The sequence below is a fragment of the Limanda limanda genome, chromosome 10, assembly GCF_963576545.1.
Source record: "Limanda limanda chromosome 10, fLimLim1.1, whole genome shotgun sequence".
Lineage (NCBI taxonomy): Eukaryota > Metazoa > Chordata > Actinopteri > Pleuronectiformes > Pleuronectidae > Limanda > Limanda limanda.
This window is the reverse complement of record NC_083645.1, coordinates 5,403,872-5,413,441: the sequence shown is the minus strand read 5'-3', so window position 1 is coordinate 5,413,441 and position 9,570 is coordinate 5,403,872. Positions and strand designations below refer to the sequence as shown.

The 9,570-nt window shown below is 43.8% G+C and overlaps 24 non-coding genes across 24 annotated transcripts; all 24 read right to left on the bottom strand.

Moving 5' to 3' along the window:
- Positions 1-163: 163 nt before the first annotated feature.
- On the bottom strand, positions 164-270 carry LOC133012808 (U6 spliceosomal RNA). Its single transcript, XR_009681243.1, has one exon. It is a non-coding gene; the product is annotated as a U6 spliceosomal RNA (small nuclear RNA).
- Positions 271-564: 294 nt separating this feature from the next.
- Positions 565-671, bottom strand: LOC133012615 (U6 spliceosomal RNA). Its single transcript, XR_009681062.1, has one exon. It is a non-coding gene; the product is annotated as a U6 spliceosomal RNA (small nuclear RNA).
- Positions 672-965: 294 nt separating this feature from the next.
- LOC133012614 (U6 spliceosomal RNA) lies at positions 966-1,072 on the bottom strand. Its single transcript, XR_009681061.1, has one exon. It is a non-coding gene; the product is annotated as a U6 spliceosomal RNA (small nuclear RNA).
- Positions 1,073-1,366: 294 nt separating this feature from the next.
- Positions 1,367-1,473, bottom strand: LOC133012677 (U6 spliceosomal RNA). The gene has a single exon (XR_009681120.1). It is a non-coding gene; the product is annotated as a U6 spliceosomal RNA (small nuclear RNA).
- A 294-nt stretch (positions 1,474-1,767) lies between these two features.
- On the bottom strand, positions 1,768-1,874 carry LOC133012417 (U6 spliceosomal RNA). Its single transcript, XR_009680877.1, has one exon. It is a non-coding gene; the product is annotated as a U6 spliceosomal RNA (small nuclear RNA).
- Positions 1,875-2,168: 294 nt separating this feature from the next.
- Positions 2,169-2,275, bottom strand: LOC133012613 (U6 spliceosomal RNA). The gene has a single exon (XR_009681060.1). It is a non-coding gene; the product is annotated as a U6 spliceosomal RNA (small nuclear RNA).
- A 294-nt stretch (positions 2,276-2,569) lies between these two features.
- LOC133012676 (U6 spliceosomal RNA) lies at positions 2,570-2,676 on the bottom strand. Its single transcript, XR_009681119.1, has one exon. It is a non-coding gene; the product is annotated as a U6 spliceosomal RNA (small nuclear RNA).
- Positions 2,677-2,970: 294 nt separating this feature from the next.
- LOC133012796 (U6 spliceosomal RNA) lies at positions 2,971-3,077 on the bottom strand. Its single transcript, XR_009681232.1, has one exon. It is a non-coding gene; the product is annotated as a U6 spliceosomal RNA (small nuclear RNA).
- Positions 3,078-3,373: 296 nt separating this feature from the next.
- LOC133012675 (U6 spliceosomal RNA) lies at positions 3,374-3,480 on the bottom strand. The gene has a single exon (XR_009681118.1). It is a non-coding gene; the product is annotated as a U6 spliceosomal RNA (small nuclear RNA).
- A 294-nt stretch (positions 3,481-3,774) lies between these two features.
- Positions 3,775-3,881, bottom strand: LOC133012674 (U6 spliceosomal RNA). Its single transcript, XR_009681117.1, has one exon. It is a non-coding gene; the product is annotated as a U6 spliceosomal RNA (small nuclear RNA).
- Positions 3,882-4,173: 292 nt separating this feature from the next.
- Positions 4,174-4,280, bottom strand: LOC133012390 (U6 spliceosomal RNA). The gene has a single exon (XR_009680851.1). It is a non-coding gene; the product is annotated as a U6 spliceosomal RNA (small nuclear RNA).
- A 295-nt stretch (positions 4,281-4,575) lies between these two features.
- On the bottom strand, positions 4,576-4,682 carry LOC133012612 (U6 spliceosomal RNA). The gene has a single exon (XR_009681059.1). It is a non-coding gene; the product is annotated as a U6 spliceosomal RNA (small nuclear RNA).
- A 294-nt stretch (positions 4,683-4,976) lies between these two features.
- Positions 4,977-5,083, bottom strand: LOC133012673 (U6 spliceosomal RNA). The gene has a single exon (XR_009681116.1). It is a non-coding gene; the product is annotated as a U6 spliceosomal RNA (small nuclear RNA).
- A 294-nt stretch (positions 5,084-5,377) lies between these two features.
- On the bottom strand, positions 5,378-5,484 carry LOC133012672 (U6 spliceosomal RNA). The gene has a single exon (XR_009681115.1). It is a non-coding gene; the product is annotated as a U6 spliceosomal RNA (small nuclear RNA).
- A 292-nt stretch (positions 5,485-5,776) lies between these two features.
- LOC133012389 (U6 spliceosomal RNA) lies at positions 5,777-5,883 on the bottom strand. Its single transcript, XR_009680850.1, has one exon. It is a non-coding gene; the product is annotated as a U6 spliceosomal RNA (small nuclear RNA).
- Positions 5,884-6,178: 295 nt separating this feature from the next.
- On the bottom strand, positions 6,179-6,285 carry LOC133012611 (U6 spliceosomal RNA). Its single transcript, XR_009681058.1, has one exon. It is a non-coding gene; the product is annotated as a U6 spliceosomal RNA (small nuclear RNA).
- Positions 6,286-6,579: 294 nt separating this feature from the next.
- LOC133012943 (U6 spliceosomal RNA) lies at positions 6,580-6,686 on the bottom strand. The gene has a single exon (XR_009681371.1). It is a non-coding gene; the product is annotated as a U6 spliceosomal RNA (small nuclear RNA).
- Positions 6,687-6,980: 294 nt separating this feature from the next.
- Positions 6,981-7,086, bottom strand: LOC133012818 (U6 spliceosomal RNA). Its single transcript, XR_009681253.1, has one exon. It is a non-coding gene; the product is annotated as a U6 spliceosomal RNA (small nuclear RNA).
- A 296-nt stretch (positions 7,087-7,382) lies between these two features.
- On the bottom strand, positions 7,383-7,489 carry LOC133012610 (U6 spliceosomal RNA). Its single transcript, XR_009681057.1, has one exon. It is a non-coding gene; the product is annotated as a U6 spliceosomal RNA (small nuclear RNA).
- Positions 7,490-7,782: 293 nt separating this feature from the next.
- On the bottom strand, positions 7,783-7,889 carry LOC133012795 (U6 spliceosomal RNA). Its single transcript, XR_009681231.1, has one exon. It is a non-coding gene; the product is annotated as a U6 spliceosomal RNA (small nuclear RNA).
- A 294-nt stretch (positions 7,890-8,183) lies between these two features.
- Positions 8,184-8,290, bottom strand: LOC133012784 (U6 spliceosomal RNA). The gene has a single exon (XR_009681221.1). It is a non-coding gene; the product is annotated as a U6 spliceosomal RNA (small nuclear RNA).
- Positions 8,291-8,584: 294 nt separating this feature from the next.
- Positions 8,585-8,691, bottom strand: LOC133012848 (U6 spliceosomal RNA). The gene has a single exon (XR_009681281.1). It is a non-coding gene; the product is annotated as a U6 spliceosomal RNA (small nuclear RNA).
- A 294-nt stretch (positions 8,692-8,985) lies between these two features.
- Positions 8,986-9,092, bottom strand: LOC133012772 (U6 spliceosomal RNA). Its single transcript, XR_009681210.1, has one exon. It is a non-coding gene; the product is annotated as a U6 spliceosomal RNA (small nuclear RNA).
- Positions 9,093-9,389: 297 nt separating this feature from the next.
- On the bottom strand, positions 9,390-9,496 carry LOC133012376 (U6 spliceosomal RNA). Its single transcript, XR_009680838.1, has one exon. It is a non-coding gene; the product is annotated as a U6 spliceosomal RNA (small nuclear RNA).
- Between the last annotated feature and the right edge of the window lie 74 nt (positions 9,497-9,570).

Sequence of the window (9,570 nt, the reverse complement as noted above, 5' to 3'; positions counted from 1 at the left end):
TCTCTCTAACGATCACCGATACATTGAAAATGGCTACAAATCTGTCCAGTTTGTACCGTGTGAATTCATAAAGAGGCTCAGAGTAAAGCCTCCTGGAACACAGATAAGCGGAAGATTCCTAGAAAAGGATGAAGTAGCCTTGTGCCAAAGTCATTTTTGGACCAAAATATGGAAACGCTTCACGAATTTGCGTGTCATCCTTTCGCAGGGGCCATGCTAATCTTCTCTGTATCGTATCCAATTTATTATATGTACTGCCGAAGCAAGTACAGGTTTTCCCCTGCAGTGGTGCCTGTATATTCCCCCATCAGGTGAGTGGACCCTTTGCTACGGTCAAAAAAGGAAAGAGGCTAAACTTTGGTCACACCCATTGTGGGAAATATGGTTTCGCATCACTGGCCTCTCTCTAACGATCACCGATACATTGAAAATGGCTACAAATCCTTCCAGTTTGTACCGTGGGAATTCATAAAGAGGCTCAGAGTAAAGCCTCCTGGAACACAGATAAGTGGAAGATTCCTAGAAAAGGATGAAGTAGCCTTGTGCCAAAGTCATTTTTTGACCAAAATATGGAAACGCTTCACGAATTTTCGTGTCATCCTTTCGCAGGGGCCATGCTAATCTTCTCTGTATCGTATCCAATTTATTATATGTACTGCTGAAGCAAGTACAGGTTTTTCCCTGCAGTGGTGCCTGTATATTCCCCCATCAGGTGAGTGGACCCTTTGCTACGGTCAAAAAAGGAAGGAGGCTAAACTTTGGTCACACCCATTGTGGGAAATATGGTTTCGCATCACTGGCCTCTCTCTAACGATCACCGATACATTGAAAATGGCTACAAATCCGTCCAGTTTGTACCGTGTGAATTCATAAAGAGGCTCAGAGTAAAGCCTCCTGGAACACAGATAAGCGGAAGATTCCTAGAAAAGGATGAAGTAGCCTTGTGCCAAAGTCATTTTTGGACCAAAATATGGAAACGCTTCACGAATTTTCGTGTCATCCTTTCGCAGGGGCCATGCTAATCTTCTCTGTATCGTATCCAATTTATTATATGTACTGCTGAAGCAAGTACAGGTTTTTCCCTGCAGTGGTGCCTGTATATTCCCCCATCAGGTGAGTGGACCCTTTGCTACGGTCAAAAAAGGAAGGAGGCTAAACTTTGGTCACACCCATTGTGGGAAATATGGTTTCGCATTACTGGCCTCGCTCTAACGATCACTGATACATTAAAAATGGCTACAAATCCTTCCAGTTTGTACCTGTGAATTCATAAAGAGGCTCAGAGTAAAGCCTCCTGGAACACAGATAAGCAGAAGATTCCTAGAAAAGGATGAAAGTAGCCTTGTGCCAAAGTCATTTTTGGACCAAAATATGGAAACGCTTCACGAATTTGCGTGTCATCCTTTCGCAGGGGCCATGCTAATCTTCTCTGTATCGTATCCAATTTATTATATGTACTGCCGGAGCAAGTACAGGTGTTTCCCTGCAGTGGTGCCTTTATATTCCCCCATCAGGTGAGTGGACCCTTTGCTACGGTCAAAAAAGGAAGGAGGCTAAACTTTGGTCACACCCATTGTGGGAAATATGGTTTCGCATCACTGGCCTCTCTCTAACGATCACCGATACATTGAAAATGGCTACAAATCCGTCCAGTTTGTACCGTGTGAATTCATAAAGAGGCTCAGAGTAAAGCCTCCTGGAACACAGATAAGCGGAAGATTCCTAGAAAAGGATGAAGTAGCCTTGTGCCAAAGCCATTTTTTGACCAAAATATGGAAACGCTTCACGAATTTGCCTGTCATCCTTTCGCAGTGGCCATGCTAATCTTCTCTGTATCGTATCCAATTTATTATATGTACTGCCGGAGCAAGTACAGGTGTTTCCCTGCAGTGGTGCCTGTATATTCCCCCATCAGGTGAGTGGACCCTTTGCTACGGTCAAAAAAGGAAGGAGGCTAAACTTTGGTCACACCCATTGTGGGAAATATGGTTTCGCATCACTGGCCTCTCTCTAACGATCACCGATACATTGAAAATGGCTACAAATCCGTCCAGTTTGTACCGTGTGAATTCATAAAGAGGCTCAGAGTAAAGCCTCCTGGAACACAGATAAGCGGAAGATTCCTAGAAAAGGATGAAGTAGCCTTGTGCCAAAGTCATTTTTGGACCAAAATATGGAAACGCTTCACGAATTTTCGTGTCATCCTTTCGCAGGGGCCATGCTAATCTTCTCTGTATCGTATCCAATTTATTATATGTACTGCTGAAGCAAGTACAGATTTTTCCCTGCAGTGGTGCCTGTATATTCCGCCATCAGGTGAGTGGACCCTTTGCTACGGTCAAAAAAGGAAGGAGGCTAAACTTTGGTCACACCCATTGTGGGAAATATGGTTTCGCATTACTGGCCTCGCTCTAACGATCACTGATACATTAAAAATGGCTACAAATCCTTCCAGTTTGTACCTGTGAATTCATAAAGAGGCTCAGAGTAAAGCCTCCTGGAAAACAGATAAGCAGAAGATTCCTAGAAAAGGATGAAAGTAGCCTTGTGACAAAGTCATTTTTGGACCAAAATATGGAAACGCTTCACGAATTTGCGTGTCATCCTTTCGCAGGGGCCATGCTAATCTTCTCTGTATCGTATCCAATTTATTATATGTACTGCCGGAGCAAGTACAGGTGTTTCCCTGCAGTGGTGCCTGTATATTCCCCCATCAGGTGAGTGGACCCTTTTCCACGGTCAAAAAAGGAAGGAGGCTAAACTTTGGTCACACCCATTGTGGGAAATATGGTTTCGCATCACTGGCCTCTCTCTAACGATCACCGATACATTGAAAATGGCTACAAATCCTTCCAGTTTGTACCGTGTGAATTCATAAAGAGGCTCATAGTAAAGCCTCCTGGAACACAGATAAGCGGAAGATTCCTAGAAAAGGATGAAGTAGCCTTGTGCCAAAGTCATTTTTGGACCAAAATATGGAAACGCTTCACGAATTTGCGTGTCATCCTTTCGCAGGGGCCATGCTAATCTTCTCTGTATCGTATCCAATTTATTATATGTACTGCCGAAGCAAGTACAGGTTTTTCCCTGCAGTGGTGCCTGTATATATTCCCCCATCAGGTGAGTGGACCCTTTGCTACGGTCAAAAAAGGAAGGAGGCTAAACTTTGGTCACACCCATTGTGGGAAATATGGTTTCGCATTACTGGCCTCGCTCTAACGATCACTGATACATTAAAAATGGCTACAAATCCTTCCAGTTTGTACCTGTGAATTCATAAAGAGGCTCAGAGTAAAGCCTCCTGGAACACAGATAAGCGGAAGATTCCTAGAAAAGGATGAAAGTAGCCTTGTGCCAAAGTCATTTTTGGACCAAAATATGGAAACGCTTCACGAATTTGCGTGTCATCCTTTCGCAGGGGCCATGCTAATCTTCTCTGTATCGTATCCAATTTATTATATGTACTGCCGGAGCAAGTACAGGTGTTTCCCTGCAGTGGTGCCTGTATATTCCCCCATCAGGTGAGTGGACCCTTTGCTACGGTCAAAAAAGGAAGGAGGCTAAACTTTTGTCACACCCATTGTGGGAAATATGGTTTCGCATTACTGGCCTCGCTCTAACGATCACTGATACATTAAAAATGGTTACAAATCCTTCCAGTTTGTACCTGTGAATTCATAAAGAGGCTCAGAGTAAAGCCTCCTTGAACACAGATAAGAAGAAGATTCCTAGAAAAGGATGAAAGTAGCCTTGTGACAAAGTCATTTTTGGACCAAAATATGGAAACGCTTCACGAATTTGCGTGTCATCCTTTCGCAGGGGCCATGCTAATCTTCTCTGTATCGTATCCAATTTATTATATGTACTGCCGGAGCAAGTACAGGTGTTGCCCTGCAGTGGTGCCTGTATATTCCCCCATCAGGTGAGTGGACCCTTTGCTACGGTCAAAAAAGGAAGGAGGCTAAACTTTGGTCACACCCATTGTGGGAAATATGGTTTCGCATTACTGGCCTCGCTCTAACGATCACCGATACATTAAAAATGGCTACAAATCCTTCCAGTTTGTACCTGTGAATTCATAAAGTGGCTCAGAGTAAAGCCTCCTGGAACACAGATAAGCAGAAGATTCCTAGAAAAGGATGAAAGTAGCCTTGTGCCAAAGTCATTGTTGGACCAAATAGGAAACGCTTCACGAATTTGCGTGTCATCCTTTCGCAGGGGCCATGCTAATCTTCTCTGTATCGTATCCAATTTATTATATATACTGCCGGAGCAAGTACAGGTGTTTCCCTGCAGTATGGCAATTTATATTCCCCCATCAGGTGAGTGGACCCTTTGCTACGGTCAAAAAAGGAAGGAGGCTAAACTTTGGTCACACCTATTATGGAAAATATGGTTTCGCATCACTGGCCTCTCTCTAACGATCACCGATACATTGAAAATGGCTACAAATCCGTCCAGTTTGTACCTTGTGAATTCATAAAGAGGCTCAGAGTAAAGCCTCCTGGAACACAGATAAGCGGAAGATTCCTAGAAAAGGATGAAGTAGCCTTGTGCCAAAGTCATTTTTGGACCAAAATATGGAAACGCTTCACGAATTTTCGTGTCATCCTTTCGCAGGGGCCATGCTAATCTTCTCTGTATCGTATCCAATTTATTATATGTACTGCTGAAGCAAGTACAGGTTTTTCCCTGCAGTGGAGCCTGTATATTCCCCCATCAGGTGAGTGGACTCTTTGCTACGGTCAAAAAAGGAAGGAGGCTAAACTTTGGTCACACCCATTGTGGGAAATATGGTTTCGCATTACTGGCCTCGCTCTAACGATCACTGATACATTAAAAATGGCTACAAATCCTTCCAGTTTGTACCTGTGAATTCATAAAGAGGCTCAGAGTAAAGCCTCCTGGAACACAGATAAGCGGAAGATTCCTAGAAAAGGATGAAAGTAGCCTTGTGCCAAAGTCATTTTTGGACCAAAATATGGAAACGCTTCACGAATTTGCGTGTCATCCTTTCGCAGGGGCCATGCTAATCTTCTCTGTATCGTATCCAATTTATTATATGTACTGCCGGAGCAAGTACAGGTGTTTCCCTGCAGTGGTGCCTGTGTATTCCCCCATCAGGTGAGTGGACCCTTTGCTACGGTCAAAAAAGGAAGGAGGCTAAACTTTTGTCACACCCATTGTGGGAAATATGGTTTCGCATTACTGGCCTCGCTCTAACGATCACTGATACATTAAAAATGGTTACAAATCCTTCCAGTTTGTACCTGTGAATTCATAAAGAGGCTCAGAGTAAAGCCTCCTTGAACACAGATAAGAAGAAGATTCCTAGAAAAGGATGAAAGTAGCCTTGTGACAAAGTCATTTTTGGACCAAAATATGGAAACGCTTCACGAATTTGCGTGTCATCCTTTCGCAGGGGCCATGCTAATCTTCTCTGTATCGTATCCAATTTATTATATGTACTGCCGGAGCAAGTACAGGTGTTGCCCTGCAGTGGTGCCTGTATATTCCCCCATCAGGTGAGTGGACCCTTTGCTACGGTCAAAAAAGGAAGGAGGCTAAACTTTGGTCACACCCATTGTGGGAAATATGGTTTCGCATTACTGGCCTCGCTCTAACGATCACCGATACATTAAAAATGGCTACAAATCCTTCCAGTTTGTACCTGTGAATTCATAAAGTGGCTCAGAGTAAAGCCTCCTGGAACACAGATAAGCAGAAGATTCCTAGAAAAGGATGAAAGTAGCCTTGTGCCAAAGTCATTGTTGGACCAAATAGGAAACGCTTCACGAATTTGCGTGTCATCCTTTCGCAGGGGCCATGCTAATCTTCTCTGTATCGTATCCAATTTATTATATATACTGCCGGAGCAAGTACAGGTGTTTCCCTGCAGTATGGCAATTTATATTCCCCCATCAGGTGAGTGGACCCTTTGCTACGGTCAAAAAAGGAAGGAGGCTAAACTTTGGTCACACCTATTATGGAAAATATGGTTTCGCATCACTGGCCTCTCTCTAACGATCACCGATACATTGAAAATGGCTACAAATCCGTCCAGTTTGTACCTTGTGAATTCATAAAGAGGCTCAGAGTAAAGCCTCCTGGAACACAGATAAGCGGAAGATTCCTAGAAAAGGATGAAGTAGCCTTGTGCCAAAGTCATTTTTGGACCAAAATATGGAAACGCTTCACGAATTTTCGTGTCATCCTTTCGCAGGGGCCATGCTAATCTTCTCTGTATCGTATCCAATTTATTATATGTACTGCTGAAGCAAGTACAGGTTTTTCACTGCAGTGGAGCCTGTATATTCCCCCATCAGGTGAGTGGACCCTTTGCTACGGTCAAAAAAGGAAGGAGGCTAAACTTTGGTCACACCCATTGTGGGAAATATGGTTTCGCATTACTGGCCTCGCTCTAACGATCACTGATACATTAAAAATGGCTACAAATCCTTCCAGTTTGTACCTGTGAATTCATAAAGAGGCTCAGAGTAAAGCCTCCTGGAACACAGATAAGCAGAAGATTCCTAGAAAAGGATGAAAGTAGCCTTGTGACAAAGTCATTTTTGGACCAACATATGGAAATGCTTCACGAATTTGCGTGTCATCCTTTCGCAGGGGCCATGCTAATCTTCTCTGTATCGTATCCAATTTATTATATGTACTGCCGGAGCAAGTACAGGTGTTGCCCTGCAGTGGTGCCTGTATATTCCCCCATCAGGTGAGTGGACCCTTTGCTACGGTCAAAAAAGGAAGGAGGCTAAACTTTGGTCACACCCATTGTGGGAAATATGGTTTCGCATCACTGGCCTCTCTCTAACGATCACCGATACATTGAAAATGGCTACAAATCCGTCCAGTTTGTACCGTGTGAATTCATAAAGAGGCTCAGAGTAAAGCCTCCTGGAACACAGATAAGCGTAAGGTTCCTAGAAAAGGATGAAGTAACCTTGTGCCAAAGTCATTTTTGGACCAAAATATGGAAACGCTTCACGAATTTGCGTGTCATCCTTTCACAGGGGCCATGCTAATCTTCTCTGTATCGTATCCAATTTATTATATGTACTGCCAATCAAGTACAGGTTTTTCCCTGGAGTGGTGCCTGTATATATTCCCCCATCAGGTGAGTGGACCCTTTGCTACGGTCAAAAAAGGAAGGAGGCTAAACTTTGGTCACACCCATTGTGGGAAATATGGTTTCGCATCACTGGCCTCTCTCTAACGATCACCGATACATTGAAAATGGCTACAAATCTGTCCAGTTTGTACCGTGTGAATTCATAAAGAGGCACAGAGTAAAGCCTCCTGGAACACAGATAAGCGGAAGATTCCTAGAAAAGGATGAAGTAGCCTTGTGCCAAAGTCATTTTTGGACCAAAATATGGAAACGCTTCACGAATTTTCGTGTCATCCTTTCGCAGGGGCCATGCTAATCTTCTCTGTATCGTATCCAATTTATTATATGTACTGCTGAAGCAAGTACAGGTTCTTCCCTGCAGTGGTGCCTGTATATTCCCCCATCAGGTGAGTGGACCCTTTGCTACGGTCAAAAAAGGAAGGAGGCTAAACTTTGGTCCAGCCATTGTGGGAAATATGGTTTCGCATCACTGGCCTCTCTCTAACGATCACCGATACATTGAAAATGGCTACAAATCCTTCCAGTTTGTACCGTGTGAATTCATAAAGAGGCTCAGAGTAAAGCCTCCTGGAACACAGATAAGCGGAAGATTCCTAGAAAAGGATGAAGTAGCCTTGTGCCAAAGTCATTTTTTGACCAAAATATGGAAACGCTTCACGTATTTTCGTGTCATCCTTTCGCAGGGGCCATGCTAATCTTCTCTGTATCGTATCCAATTTATTATATGTACTGCTGAAGCAAGTACAGGATTTTCCCTGCAGTGGTGCCTGTATATTCCCCCATCAGGTGAGTGGACCCTTTGCTACGATCAAAAAAGGAAGGAGGCTAAACTTTGGTCACACCCATTGTGGGAAATATGGTTTCGCATCACTGGCCTCTCTCTAACGATCACCGATACATTGAAAATGGCTACAAATCCGTCCAGGTTGTACCTTGTGAATTCATAAAGAGGCTCAGAGTAAAGCCTCCTGGAACAGAGATAAGCGGAAGATTCCTAGAAAAGGATGAAGTAGCCTTGTGCCAAAGTCATTTTTGGACCAAAATATGGAAACGCTTCACGAATTTGCGTGTCATCCTTTCGCAGGGGCCATGCTAATCTTCTCTGTATCGTATCCAATTTATTATATGTACTGCCGAAGCAAGTACAGGTTTCCCCTGCAGTGGTGCCTGTATATTCCCCCATCAGGTGAGTGGACCCTTTGCTACGGTCAAAATAGGAAAGAGGCTAAACTTTGGTCACACCCATTGTGGGAAATATGGTTTCGCATCACTGGCCTCTCTCTAACGATCACCGATACATTGAAAATGGCTACAAATCCTTCCAGTTTGTACCGTGGGAATTCATAAAGAGGCTCAGAGTAAAGCCTCCTGGAACACAGATAAGCAGAAGATTCCTAGAAAAGGATGAAAGTAGCCTTGTGACAAAGTCATTTTTGGACCAAAATATGGAAACGCTTCACGAATTTGCGTGTCATCCTTTTGCAGGGGCCATGCTAATCTTCTCTGTATCGTATCCAATTTATTATATGTACTGCCGGAGCAAATACAGGTGTTGCCCTGCAGTGGTGCCTGTATATTCCCCCATCAGGTGAGTGGACCCTTTGCTACGGTCAAAAAAGGAAGGAGGCTAAACTTTGGTCACACCCATTGTGGGAAATATGGTTTCACATCACTGGCCTCTCTCTAACGATCACCGATGCATTGAAAATGGCTACAAATCCGTCCAGGTTGTACCGTGTGAATTCATAAAGAGGCTCAGAGTAAAGCCTCCTGGAACACAGATAAGCGGAAGATTCCTAGAAAAGGATGAAGTAGCCTTGTGCCAAAGTCATTTCTGGACCAAAATATGGAAACGCTTCACGAATTTGCGTGTCATCCTTTCGCAGGGGCCATGCTAATCTTCTCTGTATCGTATCCAATTTATTATATGTACTGCCGAAGCAAGTACAGGTTTTTCCCTGCAGTGGTGCCTGTATATATTCCCCCATCAGGTGAGTGGACCCTTTGCTACGGTCAAAAAAGGAAGGAGGCTAAACTTTGGTCACACCCATTGTGGGAAATATGGTTTCGCATCACTGGCCTCTCTCTAACGATCACCGATACATTGAAAATGGCTACAAATCCGTCCAGTTTGTACCGTGTGAATTCATAAAGAGGCTCAGAGTAAAGCCTCCTGGAACACAGATAAGCAGAAGATTCCTAGAAAAGGATGAAAGTAGCCTTGTGACAAAGTCATTTTTTGACCAAAATATGGAAACGCTTCACGAATTTGCGTGTCATCCTTTCTCAGGGGCCATGCTAATCTTCTCTGTATCGTATCCAATTTATTATATGTACTGCCGGAGCAAATACAGGTGTTGCCCTGCAGTGGTGCCTGTATATTCCCCCATCAGGTGAGTGGACCCTTTGCTACGGTCAAAAAAGGA